The 27,928-nt window shown below is 47.4% G+C and overlaps 1 long non-coding RNA gene across 2 annotated transcripts; it reads right to left on the bottom strand.

Annotated features, from left to right (window-relative positions):
- Positions 1–4,923: 4,923 nt before the first annotated feature.
- On the bottom strand, positions 4,924–21,649 carry LOC142908087 (uncharacterized). Of its 2 annotated transcripts, XR_012931585.1 has the most exons (5): positions 21,447–21,644; positions 11,036–11,127; positions 7,786–7,908; positions 6,777–6,934; positions 4,924–6,026 (listed from the first exon to the last, which is right to left on the bottom strand). It is a non-coding gene; the product is annotated as an uncharacterized LOC142908087 (long non-coding RNA). The 2 variants fall into 2 exon arrangements; XR_012931586.1 differs by lacking the exon at positions 6,777–6,934 and having other exon boundaries at positions 21,447–21,649.
- Between the last annotated feature and the right edge of the window lie 6,279 nt (positions 21,650–27,928).

The following is a 27,928-nucleotide window of genomic DNA, read 5'->3' as shown; positions in this document are numbered from 1 at the left end:
CGCTCGTGCCACTCTCCTGGTCCACCGAGTCGTGGAACTACCCGCGGGACCCTGAGTCGATGCGACTCGTGTCATTGAGGGAGTGGCCGCAGGGCAAGTGAATGTCGGGTGCCCACAACTTAATCGGCATTATTTTCTATTGGCAAGCTTTAGGCAACCCTGTGATGAATTTGTATGTTTGTCTATAGGATACATTCATCATAGTAACAGGACCTTTCTTACCAAAATCTGTTCTTAATTATCATGGGAACTTAACACGTTCGTCAATAACAATGACCTTAAAATTAAATAAATATGGAAAAATGTAGACTTTTGGGCAATGGCCGTTTTTCATAGTACAAATGGGAGACGGACCATGGCCCGAAACGTTGCATATAATGTTGTGTCTATTGAGGCCACAACATTACTGACTAATGTGGAGTTTTTTAGTTAATTGTTCTTGGGCACCACTGCCAACGCAGCAACAGCATTGCCAAATAATAATGTATCGGGTTAACTTATTAGTACTCCATACTGCTCAGTATCAGCGAAGCATTGAACCAGTTCAGATTTTGCTTTCCACTGATACTAGGCATGACTGGTTATCAAACTCATGTGGCTGGCTTCCACAGCAGGGCACGCTGAACAACACTGCCATTGCCGTCAATATTACATGTTTATATTATTCTTATAACATACGATACTTGTTTCGTACCACGTGTGCTGATTTCGAATTAAAGCTTTCGTGACTGCAGGGATTCATATTCTTGGTTTTTTCGGTAAAGTCACGTAAAAGGGAAATAATAAAATAACATAAAACATAATAAAATAAAATTATCACGACGTTTTGGCCACAACACAAGCAGCCGTCCTCGGGTGAAGAAACAGAGCTGTCGGAAAGACAGCGCTCCAATGAACACTGCTAAGCTTGGCAGCGTATTTTAAGCTGGGTGGGAGGAGCAGAGCGCCTTGACAAAGGAGTTTACATATCAACAGAAGGATTTAGCATTGAAGTAGCTATGTTAATGTGAGAGATTAGCAGGATGTTAAAGTCAGAAATTAGCATGTAACTGGGAGATTAGCATAATGTTAATGTGACGAATTGGCATGTAACTGGTCACGGAAGTGGCTATGTTAAAGTCAGAATTTACATATCAACAGAAGAATTTAGCATACATTGAGGGAAAAAAGTATTTGATCCCCTGCTGATTTTGTACGTTTGCCCACTGACAAAGAAATTATCAGTCTATAATTTTAATGGTAGGTTTTTTTGAACAGCGACAGACAGAATAACAACAAAAATCCAGAAAAACGCATGTCAAAAATGTTATATTTGACCCCCTCTGAATCAGATTTCTGGCTCCCAGGTGTCTTTTATACAGGTAACGAGCTGAGATTAGGAGCACACTCTTAAAGGGAGTGCTCCTAATCTCAACTTATTACCTGTATAAAAGACACCTGTCCACAGATACATTCAATCAGATTCCAAACTCTCCACCATGGCCAAGACCAAAGAGCTCTCCAAGGAAGTCAGGGACAAGATTGTAGACCTACACAAGGCTGGAATGGGCTACAATACCATTGCCAAGCAGCTTGGTGAGGTGACAAGTTGGTTTGATTATTCACAAATGGAAGAAACACAAAAGAACTGTAAATCTCCCTCGGCCTGGGGCTCCATGCAAGATCTCACCTCGTGGAGTTGCAATGATCATGAGAACGGTGAGGAATCGGCCCAGAACTACACGAGAGGATCTTGTCAATGATCTCAAGGCAGCTGGGACCACAGTCACCAAGAAAACAATTGGTAACACACTACGCCGTGAAGGACTGAAATCCTGCAACGCCCGCAAGGTCCCCCTGCTCAAGAAAGCACATACATGCCCGTCTGAAGTTTGCCAATGAACATCTGAATGATTCAACTCGCCGTGTTTGGAGGAGGAGGAATGCTGCCTATGACCCCAAGAACACCATCCCCACCGTCAAACATGGAGGTGGAAACATAATGCTTTGGGGGTGTTTTTCTGCTAAGGGGACAGGACAACTTCACCGCATCAAAGGGACGATGGACAGAGCCATGTACCGTCAAATCTTGGGTGAGAACCTCCTTCTCTCAGCCAGGGCATTGAAAATGGGTCGCTCATGGATGGGTATTCCAGCATGACAATGACCCAAAAAACACGGCCAAGGCAACAAAGGGGTGGCTCAAGAAGAAGCCCATTATGGTCCTGGCGTGGCCTAGCCAGTCTCCAGACCTTAATCCCATAGAAAATCTGTGGAGGGAGCTGAAGGTTCGAGTGGCCAAACGTCAGCCTCGAAACCTTAATGACTTGGAGAAGATCTGCAAAGAGGAGTGGGACAAAGTCCAACCTGAGATGTGTGCAAACCTGGTGGCCAACTACAAGAAACGTCTGACCTCTGATTGCCAACAAAGGTTTTTGCCACCAAATACTAAGTCATGTTTTGCAGAGGGGTCAAATACTTATTTCCCTCATTAAAATGCAAATCAATTTATAACATTTTTGACATGCCTTTTTCTGGATTTTGTTGTTGTTATTGTCTCTCACTGTTCAAATAAACCTACCATTAAAATTCTAGACTGATAATTTCTTTGTCAGTGGGCAAACGTACAAAATCAGCAGGGTATCAAATACTTTTTTCCCTCACTGTATATATAAATAAATAGTGCATATTTAGTGTATCATTGAGTGCATGTTTAAATGCTCTAACCCAAAAATCTCGATTATGGACTCAAAAAACCGCTGGGAGACTTCTCACTCAGACCCGTAGCAAGACAATATCGCCCCAATATTCAAATTGTTCAGATATCCACCGAACGAGTCCAGGATCAATTTAAAGATCATACTCGGCATTCTGAAGGTCCTCCGTGGTCTGACAATGATCACGTTGCCATGTTTACGCTTCTTACAAATATTTTTGCCCCGTTGAATCGATCACCAAACCCAAGTGACGGTAATGTTACGGTAAAAAAAATCTCAGTGGGTGACCTCTGGGCACAGCATGACCTTGCAAACAGACGACCAATCGAGTGAAATGAACATGGGAAAGGCACCTCGATGAACAGGCTGACTTCCCTGTGTGTTTGGACAAACTCATTCATCACAGGCAAAACGAACATGTCCCGAATGCCCACGTTCTTCAGGAACTGCATCTGGAGGTGTTGGCACACCAATTGCATCACCTAGCAAAAGAGGAAAACAGCAGGAACGACGTGAATACATCATCGCCATGCAGCAGTCTACGCCCGTCAATTTCTCACAGCGGTAGTAAGGTCCTTAGGTGTCTGGGAGCACAAGGCAGGTGCAGGTGGGTGAGTCATAATTTCCTTCCCTTACGCCAAAACTTATTTCAGGCTGTGCAAGAGATAATGACATGGGTTAATTGTCACACAAGCCAATTAGAAAGCTGCCATGCTGTTAATGGTTAGTAAACTGAACTCAAAGACCAGAGGTCGCTAAATGGGTACACCACGGCTGATCGGCAAGTCGTTGACCAGGTGTGTCGGCTCTTCCAACACACCTGGTCAACGTGGAAAAGTAGAATATGGGACCTTCCTGGTGTGGACTAATCAGTTTCAAAGAATGTTCACCACAAGTACGTGTGGTTAATGCAGACAGGATTCCTTGAATAAGGATTCTGTTTGGTGTTTTAACATCTTGACACCTGTTGTATTGCCAGAAAGGGTAAAACCTATTGTTATATGGAAAAGTAGACCAAATACTCATAAAGAGTTCGCTCTCATGAAGGTCTAATCACCAGCGGTGGTGTGACCAAGCAATTGCAGAGCTGCACTTTTATATAAGTCAGAGCCAGATACACATTGGAGGATAAACATCCCACGGTGACTGGGCAATTGTGCAATAATGTCAGGTCAAACTTACTTAGGATATTTACAGGTGCGTTTTATTCATGCCGTATATATTAATGCACACATTGTGTAGTAGTATTACTATTAAACTCACCTTTAATGACGATGACCATAAACATGATTAAGAGTGATTTAATGAATGTGCGACTGTACGATGTGGACGTAGCGGAGAGGCCCCCCACGGTGAGCGGTGACGCAACGCGCGCAGTGGCCCGCGTCACGTGGTTGGCACCTCACGTGCACAGAGCGAGGCAGGCAGAGTCAGAGGGGGGGGGGGGGGGCGGCGTTGCCAAGGCGACGTTGGCGTCCTCGCGGTCTACTCCACGGTCAAGCTGCGTGTCACTTTGACCCCCCCCACCGCCTCTTACTGGACACCTGTGAGTGAGAGCTTGATAGCGCTTCGGATTTTGATTCCGAGTACAGTGTGCACAGCACCTGTATGGCGGGTCCTCGTTTAACGCAGTAGATGCGTTCCTGAAAAGTGCCGCGCTAAGCGAAAACTATTTCCCCCGTAATGAATGTCCACGCGCAGTCAGAATTGGGTTACAAACAACTTGAGGGGACGCCGCCGCGTTACCGTCTCGTCTCGCTCAACCGCGCAGCTCAAGAAAGTAGTTCGGCGTCGACCGCTCACAAGTCGCCTTATGGCGGTGCGCGTTCCCTAAATGAAGGCAACCGCGTTATAGCGTGAACACGCGGGACAGACCCAGTTGTCGTGTGCGGGTCAACTCCCCGAGATAAACTTGCTGCCGACTTTATGCGTTGTATCCGCCCAGTGCTCAGCCAATTGTTGTGAGCGTCGCTCCTCTGCCCTCTGTTGTTAATGGAGGGAGACTGCACCCAACTGCCAAGTATCATCCTTCGCGAGCCTCTTCAAAACGCTCATCTTGACACCGCTGGAAGCAGCCATCGGCCTTGACCTCACCCCACAACAGTGCAAGTTTAACCGCTCAACATTAAAACACAACGATGGGTCGCTTGCACCAATCGCACAACATCACAGCGTTGACTCTCAGCTGTTGCTTGTGTAGAGGGGGTCAGATTGTCCAGACATTCGGTTGATACTAATAGGGTTTATTTGCCAGTATTGTAGATTATTTGAATTACATTTGTTTGGGCGTCAGGGTGGTGCAGTGGTCACGCCCGTGCATGGCATCTTCTGAAGGAGTGCCTGGCTTCGCTTTCCTAATTCTGGTCCCTTTCTCTGCATGGGTTTACTCCCATAGCAAAACAACAACAAAAACATAGACTGTAACTGGTACTAGTCAAACATCTGGGATTGTTTTTGTTATGCTGCATTGCCCAAAATAGCATTTGGTGATAAAAAAAAATTTGGCAGGGATTGATGCACTAATGCAATTTGAACTCTTATATATTTTATTTCATGACTTGCTTAGCGTTCATATTCTTGGTAAAGTCACGTAAATAGAAAACAAGAAATAAAATTCAAATTAAATAAAAAAAAATAAAAAATAAAAAAAATTGAAAATAATAAAAGCAAAAAACCCTGGACGTTTCAATCGCAACACAAGCGGTCTTTATTTGATTGTTTTTGTTTGTTTACGCGACTTTACCGAAAGAACCAAGAATATGAATTCCTGCAGTCACGAAAGTTAAGTCAAAATTTGCTTCGCGTTCCTTTACTTTGCCCTCCTATCTGTTTGTTTGTATTGTTGTTTGTAACTTTCTGACTCGCCCCGACTGGATAGCTCATCAGATTCGTCCAGCCTAATTAAAGATTCTGATTCGGACATTAACTGACCCAGTTTTTGAGTGGAGATCACGGCCAGGATGTGGAACAAAGGGACCCCCGGTCACACTCACGTGGAATGCCTAGGACATTGCACAGCATTTAAATGGACTAGTTTTGTGAGATTGAGTGGTGGCTTAGGGAAGGCCTTTATTCAACAATGTATATCATGGCCGATAAGAATTTTTATAGTCATACACCATAGCCCACGATTTCCTGCACCGTTCATTCACTTGAGGAGACTGCGCATGGTGGAGATGGATGACCCTCGGTATCCTGTCCCAAAGTGATTCCAGTGGTTCAGGTAGTGGAAGAGTTGCTAGAGCTTCTGGTTCTTGCCGAAGCCTTGTGACTTTGGGATGAGAGCGTGGTAGGATGAGTGAAGCGTGGAGCTAAAGCTCCTGGAACATCCTGTACCCAAACAACGTCAAACATTCAAAATCTTACAATGCTGCTGTTCCAGCACGAACAACATAACAATGAACAACATTTTCACAAATTCAACGTAATGCAGGTAATTGAGTGGCTCGAGGCTAATTTCAATGTCAGAGCACCGAGCCAATGCCATTGAGGTCCTCCGTTCAAAATTCAGTGAGCCATCGATCAACAAACGTTCCTGCGAATTGAGGGCAGGAATGCTGTGGTCTCAACTTGGTCACCAATGGCTGCTCGGTAAACATAATGTCAAATGTGTTTTTGTTCACTGAAGCATATCCCAGCTCTGAGGGTTTGAATTCCATTTGACGTGTAATGAATTATCTTCAGCTTGTATTCCTGGTAAAGCACAGTGGCAACTTGTCTCTGAACCAGGGGTTCCTTGTTCGACAAACTGAGTTTCTGGAACATTCAAGCATCCTCAAGCGCCGTGGATAAATACGAGTTTTATCGTTCCACTATTGTTTTGTGCACCGTATCAGCTTTAACAGGATTTGCCCAAAAAGCCTTAGCAAGGAAGGATGAGTCTTTGTAAGTTAGCAAATAGAGAGGGTGGAGACCTCAGCATGTAGAGATTTCAACCACAACTCTACCTGGTCTCTGTTATTTATTTAATGAGCCAGCCCTTGCCACACTGAGGTTATACGAATGAACCTTGCATGCCACAGACAGAGCAGTGAACGGCAGTTGCTGCTATTGTTTTGGTTGTTTGTAGCTTTTTTTTACCCAGCGATGGCAAGCTCGTACTCCGAGTGCCTAATAGAAGGAGGCTGGGTCAAAGATCACGGGCCCTTCATGAATCTCTGCAGCGTTCCCAGTCCATAGGTCACCGTGGAGCAGTGCCGGAACCACCTCTACGTCCCGGAAAATTCCCCCAACCGAAGCTGCACACCACGCAAAAAACAACACCACTTTATTCATGATAACGTTGTTTTAGAGTTAGATCGCATAAATTTACATGCGTCGTACACCCACTCCAATTGCAATCAGGCAATTGCCAGAAGCCAGAACGCTTCTGGCAATTGCTTGATGATGCTGGTTGTAATCACCAGCGAAAGGTCGTACTCGTTTGAAAATGTTCTGCGTTTCCTCTAACACACGAGTGCCGAGCAATAACATAAATGGCACGTTCTGTTCATGTCAGAAACATTACTAATGGGCTGTGTTGGGTGGATGTGGGTGTACGACGCATTTACACTTACACGATCTAAGCCAAAAAAAACTTGATCATGAATAATATTGGTCGCGAAAGCCTGCGTGTGAAACACCACTTTACCTTTAAAGTCACCTCAAAAACCCACTGCGATCAAATGGGTTTCCCATATGGCTGTGCACATGATGAGCTACACTGCTGCATGTATTAACTCTTTCCTGCTCCGAGATGACTGCAAGTTGCGTGGTGGGTCCCGTTCACCGCTGAATCTCGTGTACGTCATCGGAACGTAATAGGAAGTAAATATTAAATAACTTTATTAGTACCGACGATCCCACAAGGCCGTGCGGGAAGGTGTGTAGCACAGTTTGGTACCAGCTATAATAGTGCTGTCCTGTCGCTACGGTGCTCTGCAGCGAGTACAATGTCTTTAAAAACAACGGCGCTATGCCTCTCTAAATAAAATTACCGCTGAACCGCTTGCGCGTTCCGAGATTCGGTGGTGAACGAGACCCATCCTGAAATGAGCAGTCGTCTCGGAACAGGAAAGGGTTAAGGGCGAGAGTGAAACGGCTTACGAACCTGAAGCCGAGACCAGAGCTCGCGGGTTTCCCGTTCACCGTAGTCCTTCTATATCATGTCCAGCTGAAGCTGCAGTCGCTGCCGTGAGAAGAACGTCACCCAGTCCTCCTGCCACTCATTCAGCTGGTGGCATAAATATAGTTTTATTACGGACATTTAGAAACATAAGCAAATAATACCTACTTTATTTGGCCAATCCTTGACCTAAAACAGTGATATTCACTCATTTTCGGAGGGGGGCCACTTTCGCGAATAAGACATTATCAGTGAAAGAGCCATCTCACATTTGAAACCATTGGGGGGTTTGACAGCATGATGGGGTGTTTTCACTTGTGTGTATTGTCGGGGACTGCACGTCAGGGGTCGCAGTAAAAAGGACACCAGGGACTGCCACCGGCCCGCGGGCCTTGCAATGAAGAACACGGACTTAAGATGTCACCCAGAAACGTTGAATTTTATGTACAAATGGCTGGGTAATTCTTAAGACATAATTCGACACTCATGTTATGTACCGATTATCATGCTGTAGTCTTTGAACATCTCATTTTAGCCACAATTGATATCCTCATAAAAAATTACAACAGCATTGATCCTAACGATAGGTTCTGCGCTTAATTCCCACACCTCCGTTTAGCACGGTTGGCTATGTACGGTGGAAAGGAAGTTCAACATACATTCATACAAGTCTGTCAAACCCGGCTGACTGTAATTGGTAATTAGCGAAAACATAACTGATTATGTGAACACTGGTTATGCAAGATCGATCTCTGAGGGAACTTCAGTGACATCTGGTGATGTCAGTTGTAACTGTGTGCCCTGTTATCAATGGTACAACTGTGTGCAATGGAAGAAAAGATATGCATTTTTTAATCAAATATATTGTTTTATAAATTTGTGTACTTACACAAGATAAAATGTACGCCAATCTAGTTCTTCTTAAAATGTAACCTTAAACCAATGTTACCATCATCAGTGGTTAATAGACTATTACACAAAGGACTCTCATATTTCTACGATGTAATACTAATTAGACTGACATCTGAACAACAGCTGATTTCACCGCTCCATGATAAAACTAATTTAATCAAGTAAACATTATTGCCGTTCCTATAAAACTTTGGTCACCCAGGCTGTCCTTCAACAAAAGGGTATATTAAATCTATAATATAGTTTTTTCTGGGTTAGATCGCATAAAAAATAAATGAGCCGTTAAACCTACCACCACCTAACAGCCAATTAGTAAGGTTGTCACGTAAACGGAACATGCCAATCCGCTACTTGTACAGCAAACTGAAGTGTTGGAGAGAAAATCCACAACATTTACAATCTGAGTATGACGTTTCGCCAGTAATTACAACTATCATCATTAGGTGGACAGCCAAATTTGTAGAGAAATCCTCCTGTTTCATTCCTTGGAGGGATAGATGTGATGACGTCACTTGTGAGCCCTTCACAATTTGGAATGTTCTGTTTATGTGACAAACCTTACGAATTGGCTGTGTCGGTGGTGGCGGGTTTAACGACACATTTATATTTCAAAGATCTAACCCAAAAAAAACGATATTACAGATGATATTGGCCGCAAAAGCCTACGTATTAAACGGGTATATTAAAATTAAAATGGGCTACAACCAGTTTCATGACTTTAAAGCGGAGATCACATGTGGGATGTAATCACAGCATATAGCCGTATGAAACCCACATACTCTACATCCTCCTGCCCAGGGTCCATACCTGTTGGGAGAAATTCAAGACTGAAATTTTTATCAAAATCTGTAAAGCACATGAGAACCTTAATTTAGCAGTCTCAAACTGACTGGGACCCCTGTCGTGATGGAGCAGCTGAACATTGCACAAAATCATCAACGCATATACAGATATATACCAAGGGTGACCAACTTTCCTGACCCTACCAGCAGCATACCATGATCTTCAGATGGCCGCGGGAGCCACAAGAGATAAAGATTAGCCATACAGAAGTTGACTCGTGTCGACTGGCTGTGGAATTTTGAGTTTAGAAATCTCAGTGCCCTGGGAGTACTCGTGGCCTGCCTCCGATACCAGATTGTTCTCACTTCATATAAAGTTAAATTGAAGAGTTACAAATTAGCAGCGCCTCTGCAGAGCCACACTTGAACTGCCCAGGAGCCACATGCAGCTGCCGAGCGATGGTCTGGCCAACCATGGTATTTTCTGTACATTATAGACTTGTAAATCTAGCGTATATAAAAAATTAGCTGAAAACATTTATTTTAGCATTTACTCTATTGCCCTTTAATGAATGAATAGCAAAACTACATGAACTCTCTCCTAAAGCCTTCTTTTGGCCAGCAGACCTTGACATTTATCTCCTGAACATATTGCGATTATATTCTTGGTTCTTTCGGCAAAGTCGCGTAGAAGGGAAATAATACAAATAAAACATAACATAATAAAATTTTCACGACATTTCGGCCACAACGCAAGCAGCCGTCCTCAGGTGAAGAAACAGAGCTGTTGGAAAGACAGCGTCTTAATGAACACTGCCCAGTGTTCACTGCCCAGTGTTCATTAAGACGCTGTCTTTCCGACAGCTCTGTTTCTTCATCTGAGGACGTCTGCTTGCGTTGTGGCCGAAATGTCGTGAAAATTTTATTATATAATGTTTTATTTGTATTATTTTATTTCCCTTCCACGTGACTTTACCGAAAGAACCAAGAATATGAATCCCTGCAGTCACGAAAGCTTTAAATCGAAAAATATTGCGATTAGCAAAAATATAAAGGGACGCAATGTTGAATGCTCTAAGTCTCCTTTGCAGAAGAGTTTGCCCTGATGGACTTAAATACAGATACTTTTAATATCCATAATTCATATATTACCCAACATAATTCATATTCTGAAAAGTACATTGCACACACATGAACAATACAGTTCCATTCATCACAAAGATGGCTAAAACAAAGAGATGAATGTGATTAGGTGTGGAAAATCATGACCGCTGGCTGGTTGTGTTCATGTATGAAATAATGACAGCATGTGTCTATCTCATTCACTAGCTCAATCGCTTGATTTTTACGATTAATAAACAGCTGTATGAAATGTGTGTTTGTTTACACACAAATCGCCTGTTTACACATATTCATTAGATCTGATTAGCATGCCTACTCTCAGTGCGAAGGATGTCAACATAATACATAGTTGACATGATGCTAGGATTGGATCGGTGGGCCTAGTTTTCCACATGTTTTACATTTTCATGATTCAATACCGATAGTTTTCTCTTCCTTGTGAAGCCTCTCTCCAATCTTCCTGTTGTGAAGGTGCATTTCAGCCAGATGCTGCCCCAACAAGCCTGAGCCCCTGTCAGTGTACAACACAATAGACCTGTCAAAAAACACATTAACTTTATCATGTCAACAAACCCCAAGTAATAATTCATATGCAAACTAAACTACATCATATTTGTCCAGGTGGTCTGTGGCCGAGAACCTCGCTTGAAAATACGAATATATCAGTTCACATTCTGGTTTGGGTGACTCAAAACAATATTCTTCTGGGGTTTATACAATGAGTGTAACTTCCTGGGAAGTCAATCCTATGTAGACTATAAATGAAACCATTTTTTTATTTTACCAGAGCTATTTTTCAGAACCGACCTGGCCACAAATGATAGCCTAACGAAGTGGCTTATCACATGGAAATTTATAGCAGCCAAATGCTCAAAATACTCATGTTTCTAAATGTGCAGGGAAAAACTGGAGAAACTGGAGAAAAACCTGCACGACCACGGGGAAAACATGCAAACTTCAAATATACAGTAGGCATCAAGGTCGGGATCAAACCTACGAAGTTCAATATACCAGGCGAGATAGTTAACATCTCCTAGCCACCATGGCGCCCCATTCTCTGACTTATCCACCCACCCACTCACTCACCCTGCCACGTACTGAATCTCTAAACCAACAACTCAACCACCCACTCACTCACCCTGCCACGTACTGAATCTCTAAACCAACAACTCAACCACCCACCCACTCATCCAACCTCTCACTTACTAAACCAGCCACTCACCAACCCACCGACCCACTCATCCACCTATTCACTTAAAATAGTTCAACTAAAATTGAATTATTTTAAATTCACCAGGTAAGGCCCACTGAGCTATACAGATCCTTGTCGGAAACGACGTGGCAAACAAATGATAGCTCAAAGAAGTGGCTTATCACGTGGACATTTATAGCAGCCAAAGCCTCTAAATGTATATTTCTAAATATGCATGAAAAACTCCGAGGTCCCAGAGAAAAATCCATGCAACCACAGGGAGAACATGCAAACTCCAAACATACAGGCGTCACGATCGGGATCGAACCCACGATATCCTATACAAATGGCGAGGGAGTTAACATTCCGCTACCCTGGCGCTCCACTCTGACTCAGCCTCCCACCCACCCACTCAAACACCCAGCCAAGCACTCATGAACCCAATCACCCTGGCACCCACTCAATCGCGAAACCCACTCACTCATCAACACACCCAGCCACTCACTTAACCACTTACCTACGAACCCACCTGCATACCCCCCACTCACTAACTCAACGACCCACTCACTCAACACTCCACTAACCTACCCACTCACCTATTCATGCCCCAAATCACACACTGACCCATCCACCCATTTAATCTATAACTCATGCACTCACCCACCCACCTGCTCACCAGCCACTTATCTACTCACCCACCCACTCATCCTGCCACCTACTCAACCTCTAACCCACCTACTCAACCTCTAACCCACCCACGCACCGAACTACCCACCTACCCAACCACCCATCCAATAAACTACAACTAAACTATTTTGTATTTTACCAGGTAAGCCCCACAGAGCTATATAAAACATTTTAGAAGTAATCTGGTTACAACTGATACGTGAACGAAGTGGCTTATCACGCTGACATTTAGTGCAGCCAAATCTTCTAAACAAATCTTGACTCTAAATGCGGAGGAATAAATCTGGAGGACCCGGAGAAAAATCCACGAGGCCACAGGCAAAACATTAAAACTCATAATATACAGGCAGCAGGGTCAGAATCGAATACACGATTTCCTGTATACTCAGTGAGGTAGTTAATATCTCACCATAGTGGCACCCCGCTCTCTGACCCACTCACCCAATTACACACTAACTCACCCACTCAACCTCCCACATTAACTTACCCACCCACCAATCACTCCCCCATTCACCAAACCACCCCCTCACTCACCCAACCACGCACCAACTCACCTACCCACTAACTCACCCACCCATCTTCTCCCACACTCAGCCAGCCACCCGCTCAATCACGTGCCGACTAACTTACTCACACACTCACCGACCAATACACCCATTCACCCACTCACTTACCCACCCACAATCTCACTACCCAAGCCAACCACCCAGCCCCTCACTCACCCACTTATTCAATCACTCACTACCCCACACACTCACCCAACCACTTGCTCACTTACCCATACGCTAACCCAACCACTCACTCACCGACTCACCCACCCACTAACTCATCAAAATTAATTCTCAAACACTCACCCAACCACCCACGCAATCTCATACCCACTAACTCACTCACCCACCCATTTATGCACTCACGCACCCACTTACTCACTCACGCACCCACCAACCAACCCACCTACCCATCTCTTCACTCACTCACCCACCCACACAGTCAATCACTCACCTACATACCTACCCACTAATACTCACCCACTCATCCAACAACGAACTCACCAACCCACCCGCCGACTCACTCACTTAGGTACTAACCCACTCAACTTCTAACCCACACACTAACCACCTAACCACCTACCCACACACTCACTCACTCTTCCACCCACCCAAACATCCACTCACCCACCCACTAATTCACCCACCCACTCACTCCCTCATCCATCCACTCACCTACTCGCCCATCCACTCACTTACTCAATGAGCCACTCACCTTCTCACCCAGTACTTACACATCAACTGACCCTGCCACCCACTCAATTTCTAAACCACCCACTCACCCAACCAGCTGCCCACTCCCTCAGCCACTCACCTACTTACCCACCCCACTTACACATCCACTTACCCTGCAATCCACTCAATTTCTAATCCCCCACTCACCCAACCACCCGCCCACTCATCTACTCACCCATTACCACGGAATTATTCACCCACCCATCAGCCAACCACCCAATAATTCTCACAAACTAAATCACCTATTAATTAAACCACCCACTAACTTAACCACCGAGCCACTCACCCACTCAGCAAGCCACCCACTACTATATCTCTAACCCAATATCTCACTCACCCACCGCCTACTCACCTACACACGTATGCACTCACTCACACACCGCTCACTCATCTACACACTAAATTATGTTTTTTACCAGGTGAGGCCCAATGAGCTACATAGCTCATTTTCAAATCAACCGTCACCACAAATAACCGACCATTAAAATTATAGACTGATCATTTCTTTGTCAGTGGGAAAACGTACAAAATCAGCAGAGGATCAAATACTTTTTTCCCTCACTGTACATTGCGGGGGTCAAAAAAATATCTCAAATCCTGAATAAACACAAGATCCAGGTCCGATTCAACACAGTACAAAAAATCCGTGATCTGGTTCCATCTGTAAAGGATGTGGTTCCAGACATACAGTACCCGGGCGTTTACAAACTAAAGTGCCTCTGTGGTAGCAGCTACATTGGAGAAACCATACGACATATATCGGACCGCATCCGTGAACATAAAGCAGACTTGAAACACGGTAGGACGAACTCCTCTGCCGTGGCAGATCACTGTTATAATTCAGTGGGCTCACATGACATTGACTTCTCCAAGACAGAGGTTCTTTGCAAGCCAACCGGCTACCATGAGAGATTCGTTCATGAGGCCATCCACATATACAAGCACAGAGACAATTTCAACCGAGAAGATGGATTCTGGCTTAGTAACCATTGGAAAGATGTTTTAAACCATTTTGGTTCTTAATTGATTGTATTTTATGGTGATTTTCAAACCGCAGCCCTTTCGCTGGCACTGCCTCTTAATACTTCTCACACCACGGTCAATGGTATGGTTTACAACAAGTAGTATAATAATTAATAGTATAACATTGTAATGTTTAACATAACTCATGGCAATATATAGCATCGTAATTGCATAATGAATATACATCAGTGTGGTATATAGTTGGGTTCATAGAATAAGACAGTGTAATATCACAAGTCTAATAGTTTATAATCTAAAGTATAGGGTAGTGTAAAGTAACGCATTGTATAATTCAAAAGTGGAATTTGTCTATGATATGATGTTATACCATGTAGTTTAGATTGGAAGGTATAATATTGTATTATATAGTAGTCCAGTTTACAGCATAGTCATAAGGCAACTCAGGACACAACAGCGCACCTTGGCTGTTGCACTTGCCCCTTTTCTTGTTTCCTCTCTGCCTGTGTTCCCAGCCCCCCCCCTCCTCCTCTCCGGAGGTGATGCTGGTAACATGCAAATTCATATTTTAACTCCGCCCACACAACTTAATAGACGCGGTCCTTGCATGTCAGCGTTCATTCAAGCTCTGTCTTCCGGACAGACTTGTCTCTTCACTTGAAGAAGGCCACTTGTGTTGTGGCCAAAACGTCGTGAGAATTTTATTGTCTTATTTTATTTTATTATTTTATTCCCATTCTACGTGACTTTACCGAAAGAACCAAGAAGATGAATCCTTGCAGTCATGAAAGCTTTAAACCGAAATTTACTTATGTCACCAGGCAAGGCCCGTTGAGCTATATAGATCCTTTTCAGAATAGACCTGGCTACAAATGATAGATATACGAGTGGCTTATCACAGATACATTTATTGCAGCCAAATCCTCTAAACGCATGTTGCTTCTAAATGCAGAGGGAAAACCCTGAGGATCTAGAACAAAATCCAGGCGACCACGGGTGAGAACTTACAAACTCCAAATATACAGGTGACAGGGTCGGGATCGAATCCACCACCTCCTGTATACTAGGCAAAATAGTGAACATCTCACCACCTTGGCGCCTCACTCTGACTCAACCATCCACTCACTTACACGCTAACTTACCCACTCAACTTCCTATGTTAAATTACCCACCCAGCCGTCACTCACCCATTCACTCACTCACCCAACCCGTCACTCACCCCTCCGCTCACCCACCCACTCACTCATTAACTTGCCCACCTATCTTCTCAACCACTCACCCAGCATCCCACTCAATCTCTTACCAAACTAATCTACACACAACCACACACCCACTCACTGACCCACTCACTTATGCACTCGCCCAACCACCCACTTACTCCCTCATGCACTCACCAACCCACCCACCCATCTCCTCACTCACACACCCACCCCATCAATCACCCACCCACTAACTAGCACCCACACACTCACCGACTCACCCACTCACCGACCCAGCACTCACTCACCGAGCCACTCAATCGCTAACCCACCCACTCACCCACCCACCTGCCCACTCACTCACCCAGTCACTAACGCACTCACTCAATGTATAACCCACCCACTACCCACCTAACCTCCTTCCCACACACTCATTCACCCAACCACATACCCACCCACACTCACCCATACACTCACCTACTCGCCCAGCTTCTCAATTATTTACCGAGCCACTCACCTAATTACCCAGCCACTCACCTACTCACTCACCCACTTACACATCCACTCACCCTGCCACCCACTCTATTTCTAACCCACACACTCACCCAACCACCTCCCACTCCCTCGGCCACTCACCAAATCACCCACTACCCAAATAACTAATCATCCACCCACCCATCACTCAACCAAACAATAATAAAGCCACCCAGTAATTAAACTACCCATTAACTCAACCACCCACTAACTCAACCAGGTTTATTTTACCAGGTAAGGCCCACTGAGCTATAAATATTGTTTTCAGAAGCACCATCGCCAAAAATTATAGCTCAAAAAAGTGGCTTATCATGTATACATTTATAGCAACCAACTCCTCTATATACATGTTTCTAAATGTGGAGGGAAATATACAGGCATTAGGGTCAGGATCGAACCCACAACCTTCTGTATACGAGGCAGTTAACATATTGCCACTGTGGCCCCCCACTATATGACTCTCCCACCCACTAACCCACACAGTCACCCACTCACTTAAACACCCACCGTCACATGCATCCAGGCACTGACTCACCCAGCCACTCAGTACCCATAAACCCACCCAGGCACTCACCCATGCACTTGCCCACTCATTCACCCACCCAAGTATCCACACACTAAACTAAATTTTGAATATTTTTTTATATTTTACCAGGTCAGGCCCACAGCAAAATAGATATTTTTCAGAAGCCACGTGACCACAAATAACAGTTCAATGAAGTGGGTTTTCACGTAGAACGTTATAGCAGCCAAATTCTATAAATGCATGTTTCTAAATACGGAGGGACAACCCGGAGAACCCGGAGAAAATTCCACCCGACCATGGGGAGAAGATGCAAACTCCAAATGTATACAGGCTTTAGGGTTGGGGGGAACCTACGAACTCCAATATACCGGGCGAGGGAGTTAACATCTCGCCACTGTGGCGCCTCATTTTCTGACTCGCCCACCAACTCAACTACTAAAGCCACCCACACACTCACTCACCCACTCACAAACCCACTCACTCACTAACCCACTGACTCATCAACACACCAAGCCACTCACTCAAGAACTTACCTATGCACCCACCTACACACCCACTCACTCTAAATATACAGACATCAGGGTCGGGATCGAACCCATGACCTAGTTTATAAAAGACGAGGCAGTTAACAACTCGCCACCATGGCACTCCACTCGCCGGCTCAGCCACCTACTCACCCACCCACTCACAAACCCACCCACTGGATCTCAAACACACTCACTCACTCACCAATTTACCCACCCACTCACCCTGACACCCACTCAATCTCCAACTGACACACCCACGCACTCAAAATCCCACCTACCCACTCAACCATCCAATAAACTGAAACTAAACAATTTTTTTTTATTTTACCAGGTAAGGCCCACAGAGGTATATCAAGTGACCTGATTACAAATAATAGGTCGACGAAGTGGCTTATCACGTAAACATTTATTGCATTCAAATCCTTTAAACGCATGTTGATTTGAAATGCGGAGGGAAAACCCGGCTATTTTAATGCACACAATGGACCGGAAGGACAAGCGCAAAGGGTTCGCATAATGCGCATGCATAATGTACGTTGACTCATTCATCTCCCCCCCCCCTCCCCACTTTGCATCAAGAGCGCCAAAGTGTGGTCACCACATCTATGCCTCTTTATAAGGAACGAAACAGACTAACTTCACAAATCTGGGTGTCGCCTGATGAAGCTAGTTGTAATTACTGGCGAAACGTTGTACTCAGATTGTAAATGTTGTGGCTTGACTCTCCAACACACCGGTGTGCTGTACTAGTGATAAATTGGCATGTTCTGATTACGTGACAACCCTTACTAGTTGGCTGTGTCGGGTGGTGGTGGGTTTTAACGACACATTTACGCGATCTAACCCAAAAAAAACCCTCTATGGATAATATTGGTCGCGAAAGCCTACGTGTAAAACAAATCCCAAGGAATCAAAATAATCGACGCGACCACGGAAGAAGATGAAAACTCCAAATATACAGCTTCAGGGTCGGGATCGAATTGATTACATCCTGTATTCTGGGCGAGGGAGTTAACATCTCGCCACTGCGGCGCCTCATTATCTGACTCACCCACCCGCTCAACTACTAAAGCCACCCACACACTCACTCACCCACTCACAAACCCACTCACCCTGCCACCCACCCACTCATACAAATCGGGCATCAATACCGTTGCTTTGTATGATCTGTGAAACGAGGAATACTGCAGATAAAATCGGACATTTTGAGCTTGCTGCCGGATCGATTGAATGGAATCAATACAATTAGTCTCGATTCACGATCAACAAAGACCATATATAGGAAAATCTCTGATCGGTGATTTTGATTGCATCATATTGCAGCGCCCCTTTGATTTTGTTATAAAGCACTTGCCCCAACAGTCTGTTAAAGGCTACACGGGGGATCTTTGTGTGCGAGTAGCTCACAGATCCTTGAGAGATCTGGACACTGTCCGATCATAAGCGAGCTCCTCCGGCAGGCAAGGCTGAGTTGGCTGTTGTCTGTGCATTAAGAGGTGTTAAATATCCCACGCAGAGGAGTCTGCTTACAGGACAAATAAGAGGTTCTTCACATACCGTGCCCCGTGTCACCTGAACGTTAAATGGGGCCCCGGTAATTCAGTGTCCACCGCTGAATCATCTTTCATCATCACCACTCGTCCATGAAGGCCAATGCGACGAGGCCATAGATAGACGGCGCGTTATAACGGAGGGGGGGGGGACCAGGAGAAACGTCGTACTACGTGACATCACAACACCCTGCACACAACCGTAGTGGCAGATTAGGGTGCGCATCGTTAACGAATATGTGGTGTAAGTGGTTGAGAGTAGATGGGCGGGCACGCCATGGGCTGGAGTGGAGGTGGACTGATGCGGTACGGGAGGATGTGCAGCTGAGTGGGCTTTGCCGACGACTGGTACCAGCGGTGTCGGGATCGGCCTCTGCGAGGGAGGCTCGTGAAGGACGCTTCTACTGGGCAGTTGGAGACAGTCGCCCTCCACCAACAACGGAGGAGTGACGCTCACAACAACGAGCGGAACAAAGGATGATAAATATGCAGCAATTTGGCACAGTACAGGGAACAGGTGGTGCATCTGCCAGTCATCTGTCAGCCAACCCATGGCACCTGGGTCTGTTCCAGGACCTCCGGTCAGCGAGCCTTCGACACTTCACGTGGCTTCAAAGTGCACCTGGCCTGGCACAGGAGCCGTGGTGACGTCACTGTCACTTATTGGCGAATGGCGACGGTCGATAACGCAGCGGTGGTTGTGAGAAATGCTATTTTGGGGGGGGGGGGGCGCCAAACCTGACCAGCTGTAAACCTCACGTCGCCTCACAGCCACAGTGGCAACAGGGAGTTCTGGATGGGTGCAAGGGGCTGGTAATCCCCCTCCACCTTCAACTAAATAACCACACACGCGAGCCCTTGGGTCTCTCTGTGAGTCGATGGATCTGTGTGTGGTGAGTCTATGGGTTTCTGTGAGAGTCCGTGGGTCTCTGTGTGGTGAGTTTGTGTCTCTGTTTAATGAGTCTATAGGGCTCTGTGCGAGTCTGTTTGATTCGGTGGTTCTCTGTGTGGTGAGTCTATGCGTTTTTGTATGACTATGGGTTTCTGTGGTGATTCTATGGGTCTGTTTGGTGAGTCTATGGGTCTCTCTCTGAGTCTATTGGTCTCTGTGGTGAGTCTATGGGTCTCTGTGTGAGTATGGGTACGATTGAGTCTATGGGTATATGTCTGGTGAGTCTGTTTGGTGAGTCTATAGGGCTCTGTGCGAGTCTGTGGATCTGTTTGAGTCTGTGGTTCTGTCTGATTAGTCTATGGGTCTCTGTGGTGAGTCTATGGTTCTCTGTGCAAGTCTGAGGGTATGTGCGTGGTGAGTGTATAGGTCTATGTGTGATGACTCTATGGGTCTCTATGTGATGGATATCTGTGGTGCACATATCCTGGCACAAGCGCCGTGGTGTCGTCACCACCACTAAGTGGAGAATGCTCCTACCCCTGCTCCTGCTTGTTCTTGTGCTCGGGAAGGAGAGAGAACTAGACTAAGGTCCACTGAGCTAAACATCTCTTTTTCAGAAGCGACTTGGCACCAATGATAGCTCAACGAAGTGGCTCATCATCACAGTCACTAAAGTTTTAAGTCAAAACTTTAAACGAATGTTTCTAAATGTGGAGGGAAAAACCGGAGGACCCGGAGAAAAAGTCCACACGACCACGGGGAGAGACAGAGACACGCAAACTCCAAATATACAGCAGGCATCAGGGTCGGGGTCGAACCCACAACCTGCTGTACACCAGGCGAGGCAGTTAGGGGGGAAAGCAGAGACAGCGAGAGGGAGGAGAATTAGTCAAACTCACACTCAGTATTACTAACTAACCATGATACACTCACCATGATACTCACCATCATACTCACGCATTCACCATCATACTCACACACAAGCCCACACACATCAACAGTCGCCATTTACCACTACGTGGCGGTGATGTTCCCACAATAACTCAGGTGCCAAGGTTTGACGGCTGTGCCAGGCTAAGTGCAGGAGGAGGTCACGGGCCAGACTCGGGTGCCATGGGTTGACTGCTCTGCCTGGCTAGGTACAAGAGGGCTAGACCCTGGTGCTATAGGTTAACTCGTGTGCCACCACCTGCACAACCACCACAATAACAACCACACAACAATAACCACGACCAACAACTGTAACCACAACTATAATTTAACCACAACTATAATTCCCATCAGCCACACGGCCCTCTGGGAGTGCCTCTCAACAGCAGCAGCAGCAGGGCCGAGCTCTGCTTGAAGCAGCGCCGTGAACTCAGCAGAACGTGACGGCTGTGGGCCAGGCGCCTCCTCTGTCTCCCCCCACCGCCGCCGCCGCCACTGCTGATGTGGACACACCGCGCGAGGTTCTCACCTTCAGGCTGAGTCGACGTAGAGGAGGCCCAGCGAGCCGCCGCTTCAGAAGCTTTCGAGCCACTGACGGTGGCCGTGAGCGGGAATCCAAATCAGCCGCTCGCCACCCACAATCCAGAGCGCGCGCCGCCTCCACTCGGCCCCGGCCTAAGCGGAAGTAGCAGCGGGGGAGGGGGGCAGGGTATGGGGGGTGAGGGGGCGGGTCACGAGGGGGAGGGCAGGGGGGGCAAGGGGGGGGGCAAGGGGGGGCATAGAGGGGGTTCGTTAGGTGGAGAAAAAGGGGGGGCATGGGGGGTTGTGAGGGGGCATGGGGGGTTGCGAATGTGGAGGGGCGGGGGGGGAAGGGGGGTCACGAGGAGGGGCAGGGGGGTAGCGAGGGGGAGGGAAATGGCGGACCATGGGGCGTGGTCGCGAGGGGGGGCAGGGGAGGAGGAGCTCAGGTGTGAGGGGGAGGAGCTCATGGCTCTGACGTCACGGGGGGCGTGGTTACCTTGGACCACCCCCGCGTCTCGCGCCACGTGCTTCCCACTGGCAGTTTGGCCGTTAGAGAAACGCGGTCAGACCCCAGAGCAGGAGTGGAACCGAGCTGTGGGTGACTCTCTGTATGTGTGAGTCTGTGTGTGTGACTCTCTGTATGTGTGAGTCTCTGTGTGTGTGAGTCTCTGTGTCTGTGTGTGTGTGCGTCTCTGTGTGTGTGTGAGTCTCTGTGTGAGTCTCTCTGTGTGTGAGTCTCTGTGAGTCTGTGTGTGTGAGTCTGTATGTGTGCGAGTCTCTGTGTGAGTCTGTGTGTGTGTGGAACGGTCGTAGAGCTGACAGCGCGCCGGGCTATGAACCCGGCGACCCCGAGTTGGATTCCCTCTAAAGGCCAACAGCAGTAACGATTATCTGAACCGGTGCTGGGCCTCCCCTAGGTTGACTCAACCTCGAATGAGTACCTGGTGTGGTGTGTAAAGATCGCCACTGGGGAGACAAAGGCGGCCGGGCGTGGTGCTGGCAATCCAACCCCCTCGTGTGTCGTGCCGGCCTTCATACATACTGCTGGCTAACAGCACTTGCCCCTACAGCCTGTTAAGTCTCTACGGGGATCTTTGTCTTTGGTGTCCCATACTGGCAGGGGGAGGAGTGGTGGTGTTAATGTTGGTGGTATTAGTGGTGGGGGTGCTCGTGATGGTGGTGGTGTTAGTTATGTTAGTGATGGTGGTGTTAGTGATTGTGGTTGTTAGTAGTGGTGATAGTGGTGGTGTTACTGGTGTTAGTGATGGTGGTGTTGGTGGTATTAGTGATGGTGGTGTAAGTGAGGTGATTGGATGCCATGGTGGTCCCCATCTTTAAGAAGGGAGACCGCACAGACTGTAACAACTACAGGGGCATCTCACTCCTCAGTGTGCCGGGAAAGGTCCTGGCAAGGATTATTCAACACTGCCTTACCAGGCATGCTGAGGAGAGGCTTGCTGAGCCCCAATGTGGTTTCAGGAAAGGGTGGTCCTGCACAGATGCCATATTTTCTGTCCGTTTGCTAAAGCAGAGGTGTAGGGAATTCCAACAAGACCTACATCTCTGCTTTATTGACCTGGTAAAGGCCTATGACACCATCAGTAGGCCTGGGCTCTGGGTTCTTCGTGCTTTCGGAGTCCCTGACCCGCTGCTCACGATCTTTAAGGACCTTCATTATGGTGAGCAGACCCGGGTAAAACTACATTGCCGGGAGTCGGAGCCATTCCCTGTTCACCTTGGGGTGCGACAGGGATGTCCTCTGGCTCCAACATTATTTAACATCTATTTCGACCACGTAGTTCGTGAGGCCTTCAGTAGCTGTACCGGAGGAATTTCCATCTGGTACAGATACAGTGGGAGGCTGATCAATGCCCGGATGCCGTCAAAGGATGGCTCCCTATTGGTCAACCACGTTATGTATGCCGATGACGTGATAATTGCGGCTCACTCAGAGGAGGAGTTGGAGGCGCTGCTGCTAAAACTGGAGTGTGCCACTAAGAGGTGGGGCCTTACCATCAGCCCCACCAAAACGAAGCACCTGCCTGGGTATTTTGTACCATCGGGCACTCCACCTCCACAACTCCCAATCGGTGATGGGGCAGTTATGGAGAGAGTGGAAAGTTTCCCATACCTGGGCAGTGTGCTCATGACCGTCTCCGGTTTAACAGCAGAGGTCTCACTCCGAATCAGTCGAGCGGCATTATCTTTTCAGCAGTTGCGTAACGCTGTGTGGAAGCTACCTGGTCTGTCGCTCCACACGAAGCTTCGGGTCTTCTCAGCCACAGTCATTCCCTCCCTTCTCTACGCTTGTGAAACGTGGACCCCCCTAATGGAACATCTTTGCCGGTTAGAAACGTTGAGGCTGGCCTGCCTCTGATCAATCCTGGGTTTAACCAGGCTGGATTGTGTGAGGAGCTCACAAATCCTCGAAAGATCTGGACAAAGCCTCATCAGTGAGTTCCTCCGGCAGGCAAGGCTGCGTTGGCTGGGCCATGTAGCCCGCATGCCCAATCACCGCATGCCCAAGCAGCTTTTATTTGGCCGGATCGAGGGGGCTGAACGGACGCAGCACGGGCTAGAGAAGAGATGGAATGATGTGGTACAGCAGGATGTGGAGCTGAGTGGACTTGCCGATAACTGGTACCAGCTGTGTCAAGATCGGCCTCTGTGGAAGAGGCTCGTGAAGGACGCTACTGGGCAGTTGGAGGCAGTCGCCCTCCAACAACAACGGAGAGCGCAGGAACGACGCTCACAACAACGAGCAGAGCGCCGGATGGCTAAAGCACAGCAAGTTGGCACAGTAAGGGGCACAGGTGGTGCATCAGCCAGTCATGTCAGTCAGTCGACCTGTGGCACCTGGGTCTGCCCCGTGACCTCCTGCCAGCGGGCGGGCGTTCGACACTTCACGTGGCCTCAAGGTGCACATGGCCTGGCACAAGCGTCGTGGTGACATCACCGCCACTTAGTGGCGAATGGCGATTGTTGTTGTTGGTGTTAGTGATGGTGGAATTTTTGTTGCTGGTGTTAGTCGTGGTGGTGTTAGTGATGGTGGTATTATTGGTGCTGGTAGTGGTGTTCGTGGTGGTCTTAGTGGTGGTGTTAGTGTTGGTGGTATTATTGGTGGTGGTGTTAGTAGTGCTGTTAGTGATGGTGTTAGTGGGGTAGTGTAGCGGTTAGCGCGCTGCGCTAAGAACCTGGCAACCTGGGTTTGATTCCTGCTCACAGCCAACATTGGTGACGATTATCTGAACTGGTCCTGGGCCTCACCCTAGATCGACTCAGCCTTAAATGAGTATCTGGTGCGAGGTGCAAACATTGCCACTGGGGAGACAAAGGCGGCCGGGCGTGGTGTTGGCTACCCACCCCCTCGTGTGCCGTGCCGGCCTTCGTAGGTGCTCGCGGACAGCACTTGACCCAACAGTCTGTTAAGGCTATACGGGGGATCTTTGTCTTTGTTCGTGGTGTTAATTGTGGTGTTAGTGGTGGTGTTCGTAGTGGTGGTGTTAGGAGTAGTGTTAGTAGTGGTGTCCGAACAGAGGAGCAACGCTCACGACAACAACCTTTGAGCCGGGCATCTAAAATGCAGCAAGTTGGCACAGTCATCTCATTCAGACAACTCATGGCACCTGGGTCTGACCTGTGACCGCCTGTCAGTGAGCCTTCGGCACTTCACGTGGTCTCAAAGTGCACCTGGCCTGGCACAGGCGCCGTGGTCACATCACCGCTACTTAGTGGCGAATGGCAGTTGTTGTTTTTTGTATTTTTCGTATTGTGTGACTGGTGAGGATGTGAGTCCGTGTTGATGAGAGTCCGCATTGTGACGTGACGTGGGTTTAGACGTGGGTGTGTCATGCCCCTTCAACTCTGCGTGTCCCTTGCCTCTGTCTGCCGCTCTCCACGCAGAGACCCGGACCGCGCGAGAAACACCGTGAGCTCCGAGCACCCTCGTCTGCAAGTTGCTACCATGGAGGTACATGTGGCTCCTCGACTCGTGTGGTGAAGTATGGGTGGACGTGTGTTCTCCCCTCTGCGTGTGCCTACCTGTCACCTGTATACCTGGGTGTGCTTCTCCTTGCCCGCCTAAGTGTGTGCGCGTCTATCAGAGTGTCTCTCCGAGATCCTGTTGGTGTACGTGCCCGTCTACGCGTGAGCATCTACAGCGCTGTTATCTATCCACTGATGGATGAACGCCTCCCTCCCTGAGACCCTACTACCCCTCACATCTTGTGATGGAATAATCCGCCAAGCGCCGATTTCGTCGCACCATCTCTCTGGCGGCTCTGCTCTCTGATGTGTTCTGTTCCTTGGTTGTCGCTCCGTTATTATTCTTGACCGTGAGCCATTGTTGTCCCTCCTAGCCATGGCTCGTCCGGCCCGAGTCCCACTCACTCCTCTTAACAGTTTGAACGATCCCATTGACCTGCGTGTGACCTCGAAATCCACACGTCTTTCATTGTAAATCCAAGCATGGCAACTGATATTGGCCAAATATCCCAACGCTGAGAACTGGCAACATCTCGGCAGGACCCTCCTGAATGTGGAGCCCAGGATGTCAGAGATGCTGGCTCAGTGCTCGCCCACTGCACTTGCTCCAACATCTTAATCAAGCCCATGTGGTGGACCTTTGTCTTTGTGTGTGTAGATCAGCCGAGCTGGAGAGGCTCGGAGTAACGGCGAGTCTTGCACCACGTGGAGTGCGCTGTCCTCAGGGCGCACCGGCTCCATCCGCAGCAAATCGCCACAAGGTAAGAATAGAAATGAGTGACGTCAAGATGGCCACGCTGAATGGTGGGACATCACGACGGTCATGTTTCAAGGGGGACGTCACAGTGACCATGATGCATGGGGGACTTCATGGTGGCCATGTTGCATGGGTGATGTACCGTTCGAATTTTGCCGTTCTCTGGTCTAACACCGACGAGACAAGGTCATAAAGAAGGCTCTCTCTGGTGCGGGCCAGTCAGTTTCAAAGACAATGCCCATATATTATCGGAGCATGTTTGTTTGCATATTTTTCCACAAGTACGTGTGGTAAATGCAGACTTGATGCCTTGCAAAAGGTATCTATTTGGTGTTTGAACATATTAACACCTGTTTTTGTGCCAGAAAGGGTAAAAGCTATTCTTATTTCATAAAATCCTTCTTGGCATATCTGTGTTATATTTATCTAATTCGTTAACCCCGTTTTCAAACCCAAGCAACCTAAGATGTCCTCAGAGCTGCATATAGCTGGACATCGAACAAAGATGGTCACTGCATGGCACGCTTTCAGATGTGCTTCTGCAGTCATCTGGAATGCTCTTCCGACATTAGGCAGCCACTGGAGCGATGCACTTTTAAATCAATAATTTTTGCGAACTTGTTAGTTTTTTGCCTTTCCCCCTCACTTCTGATTAGCAGGGCTGCCGAAGCACGGTTTAACATACGGACATAACTGGTATTGGCCAAAACATCCAAATCCCCTGCAAATTCCTCAAATTGGGATCACACAGCAGACGTAATGGCAGCAGCGTCGCCCCCATTCTCTGTAAAGCATCTGCAGGAACCTCCTGAAAAGGAATCTTGAGACTTTTTGAGGCTGTGCTGCTTAAATGAAAGATCACCAACAGCTGTTGTTATTCTCTTGCCTGCAGCAATCCTGGCTCTCTTTGGCCCACAAATGACCCACCGGGAGAAGCTGGAGCTTGTCGCCATACAGGAAGTATGGTACTTTGCGCTCCGTAACAGATCCCGGGGACACAACAACGATGGATACGACGACCACGAACATCATTACATTTCGGTGAGACTCGCCACAAAGCCCCCGCCGTGGGGGCGGTCACAGGGCGCAGCGGTCACGGGGTTCGTGGCTTCTTGTCATTGCAATTTAAGCACCAACCAACCAGAGAAAGCACACGTGCACTCTCCCACACACTTCACAATCAGAAGTTTATTTCCCAAGTTAAGCCCATTGAGCTAAAGAGCTTTTTTTAGGGTGACTCGGCCAGCAGACATCAGAGCATTCCACATTTACAGATTTAAGAAAACCAAACACTTCATAAAAGCAATTATTTCGTAAAATAATGCTCACATGTTGTGATTTTCAAAATATAGTGTCTAAATTTGTGTAATTTTGTGCAGGTCCACCATGAGCACCTCCACTACCGCTATGAGGTGCTGAAGAAGATTGGGGATGGAGCTCAAGGCCAGGTGATCCGGTGCCTTGACCACAAGATGAACACCCTGGTGGCAGTGAAGATCTTGAGATCACCATTGAGGTAAGAATTCAGAGTGGTGTCGTCACAAGGACGACGTTGTTACGTCCAGTGCTGTGGGCGGCCGTGTGATCAGGTGGTGACAAGTCGTGCCTCACGTAGAGGGTCCCCGGTTCGACTCCTGACTCGGGTGTCCTCCTGTGTGGAGTTTGTATGTTCTCCCCCTGTTCTGGATCAGTTCACTCTTACATTACATTAAGTCTTCATTTAACCCGGTAGATGCATTCCTGAAAAG

Source organism: Petromyzon marinus, assembly GCF_048934315.1.
Source record: "Petromyzon marinus isolate PM22_M1 ecotype Great Lakes invasive population chromosome 70 unlocalized genomic scaffold, UKy_Petmar_22M1.pri1.0 chr70_unloc.1, whole genome shotgun sequence".
Taxonomy (NCBI): Eukaryota; Metazoa; Chordata; class Hyperoartia; order Petromyzontiformes; family Petromyzontidae; genus Petromyzon; species Petromyzon marinus.
Note: the sequence above shows the minus strand (reverse complement) of the source record. Positions and strands in the feature narration are given on the sequence as shown.